A 2958-nucleotide genomic window follows, 5' to 3' on the forward strand; every position below is an offset into this window, starting at 1 on the left:
ATTTGTATGAGAATACAAGGATGCGTAGACTTAATTCTGCATTTTCAAGGCAGCGGACACACCTTGCTCCCCCACCCTCCCCGTCTCTCTCTCTCTCTCTCTCTCTCTCTCTCTCTCTCTCTCATCACGGCTGTTACTTGGCCACGCTCTCATCATCCTCGCCCATTGTTCGCTCCGTAAGTACAATTTCTTTTTAAAAATAAACATTATGAATTCGAAAATCTTGGCTGTAACATTTGAAACGTAACGGTCGACTTGCATCTTTCTCACTTCCTCCCCCACGCCCATCTCTGCCGAACATGCCGCCTGCCTTTAGCCCAACGACACTGTCGCCTTCGTATCGAGTATGTATGTAGTCTTTCATTTTTATAATGTTTAAAGATCACGAAATGACATTTGCGGTTGGTATTTCAGCATGGTTTTTATAGCAGTGGCTCTTTCTGGAGGAGAAGTTCATCGATATTTAGGCTAATGGTCGGTCGGTTGGTATTCTGCAATACGTTTTTGTCATTGCCTGTCTGTGCAAATTATAAACACGTATCTGAAACTAGTTTACTAAACACGTTATTTTGAGCCAGTGTTATTAGATTGTAGAAAATTAAGGAGGAAATTAATAATATGGTCACAGAATTCAAATATCAGAACAAAAAGATAAAGCAAGGGATGTACAATTAGAGCTGAGGAGATTATTAACTAGTCCTCCTCATTTGTTTTGAACAGATTTACAAAACCAGACATTCCAGTAAAGCTGACAAACATTATTTAAATTTCCCACTTATTAACTGAAGAAGTTAGGCTAATACTAGGTGCTGTCTGCAGGCTGCTATCTGTAAAATAAAAGCCAAAAAATAGTTAATTAATAGTCTGGGCAGAGGGGGTTAAAACTATGCATGCAGAAATCTACTGAAAGACAGTTTCCCCTGATTAAGACTTATTAAGTATTTTTCTGACAGTAGATCCCACCGTCATACAGAACCAGAGTGCTTTGTGTCCAGTTATGCCAAGCATAATCTAATTAACCATGGCAATTAAGGAGACCCATGGAACATTAGGTAAATCTGATTTGTTTACAGACCACACAATGAAGTGTGTGTTACTCCTGTCAGACAACCGCCTGTTACTTGCTTCAGTTTCTCACTGTTAGTCACTTATAGCTTCAGAATGGAGGAGGGTGGGCTTGATTTCGAACCGCATTTCTCCTTTCATTTAGAAGAAAATTTGCTTCTTATAATGACTGCATCATAATTTAGCTTAGTTCATTAAAAAGTCGTAATGATAAGTCATTTAATCAATATTCTCAATGAATTACATTACAGTATGTAGTAATTGAGTCATATGTTTTAGACCATATGTTGTCAGAGGGTCTCCACAAGGGGGATGTGAGCATTAGAGTTCACTTTAATTTCATTAGAAGAACCATTATCGCCCAATAAGATCTCAGGAACGTCCGGGGATACGACAAACCAGATTCAACAAGTCTTGAAGACAGCGAGACAGTGTCTCTCTGGTCTGGTAGGCCAGATCCCATGTAGTGTGCACTGCAGTCCTGAACTCCCTGATGCACCATGGCAACAGATGACTAACTTGCTGTGTGCAGCGGCTGGAGATCACAAAAATGTGTCTTGCACACACACGCAAGCTGATTTCATGGTGTTTATACATCTTATATTCTCAATATTGAAGCCAGTTGAGTAGTTTATGATGTCTGTGCCTCACAGCTATCTGCATCCGCACACATTTTGTGGTGGATGTATATCACCAGACTGACATTTTCCTCTTCATGCCAGCATCTGTACAACACATGTTCACGTAAATGCCAACCGTCCTTTTCGGGGACTGAATATTTTCATATGCCAAGTGGATCATTCTGTTATCAGCAGCGACTTTGTCTGGCAGCATGAGCATTATTTCATGTCAGCCAGAGACCGCGCGCACAAACACATTGACTGCTCCGCCAGTTGGTTCATTTAATGTGCAGATTCAGTTCAGTGAGGTGTGATCTGAACTCTTGTGGAGTCTGGGCAAGACTTGGGCTGTGGGTCTAGACCACATGGCAGATGGGAAGGTTGCGTCTCTCGGTTAGATCAAGGACATCTCTGCTGTTGGAGCAGGTGTGTCATGGGCAAATCACCACAGCACTTTTTATGCATAAATGAGGCTTTTAAGTCATGCTTGTAGTAATGCATATCATTTACTTTCTCTTTGAGAATGCTCCTGACCTTATTAGTCCTAATAATCTTGTTCTGAACTCTTTTTTTCTATACAAATAAAGGTTCTTTATTGGCATTAGTGGTTCCATGAAGAAACTTTAACACCTATAGAATTTTTCAAATGCACAAAAGGTTCTTTAAAATGATAAAGGTTATTTATATTATTAAAATGTTCTTCACACTAAGAAAATAATAGAACAAAACTTTAGCTAAATCTTGTGAGGCTTCACCTTCACGATTACAAACCTATATGACTTTTTGTCATCTGTTGAACTCAAAAGTTACATCTCTAAAGAATATCTCAGTCACTTTGTTACATTTAAAGTGAATTAGGAATGAAGCCATCAAGCTCCAAAATGACCAAAAAAGCATCATTGCTTGAGCACTATATTCCAGATCTTCTAAAGTCATATGACAGCTCTGCACTAGGCATGGGACGATAACCGGTTTCAAGGTATACCGCGGTTTGGAAAAGTCACGGTTTCAAAACCACTAAAATTTTCCGTTATACCATTCCTGCGGTATGCGCACTTTTTTTACGTGTCGTCAAAGATGGAAAGTGCAGGACTCCCTCAGTTGTGTGCAGCGAAGAGCGTAACGAGTCACACGACCCCTCCCCCTCCGGTTGGTGCGAGCGGAGTCACCTGTGTGTAGCATAGAGGTCTGCAAGCCCGAGTCCATTCGGGCCGGGCTCGGGCCATTTTTTGTTTTTACAGATCGGGCTCGGGTTGGACTCGGGCTAATTTAG

The 2958-nt window shown here is 40.9% G+C and overlaps 1 protein-coding gene across 10 annotated transcripts in view; it reads left to right on the forward strand.

Moving 5' to 3' along the window:
* Window positions 1–2958, forward strand: part of LOC107740646 (microtubule-associated protein tau-like) — a 37190-nt gene that overhangs the window by 4042 nt on the left and 30190 nt on the right. The window contains exons 1-2 of one of the 10 annotated variants that reach the window (XM_016553143.1): window positions 101–176; window positions 317–348. The exons of 7 other annotated variants lie outside the window; for them this stretch is intronic. The gene's annotated coding sequence lies outside the window, so the exon portion shown is untranslated. Of the gene's footprint in view, window positions 1–100; window positions 177–316; window positions 349–2958 lie in introns of those variants that run through there. 2 more of the 10 variants (XM_016553142.1, XM_016553141.1) reach the window with 2 other exon arrangements.

The sequence above is a fragment of the Sinocyclocheilus rhinocerous genome, unplaced genomic scaffold (genome assembly GCF_001515625.1).
Source record: "Sinocyclocheilus rhinocerous isolate Xijiao unplaced genomic scaffold, SAMN03320098_v1.1 scaffold705, whole genome shotgun sequence".
Taxonomy (NCBI): Eukaryota; Metazoa; Chordata; class Actinopteri; order Cypriniformes; family Cyprinidae; genus Sinocyclocheilus; species Sinocyclocheilus rhinocerous.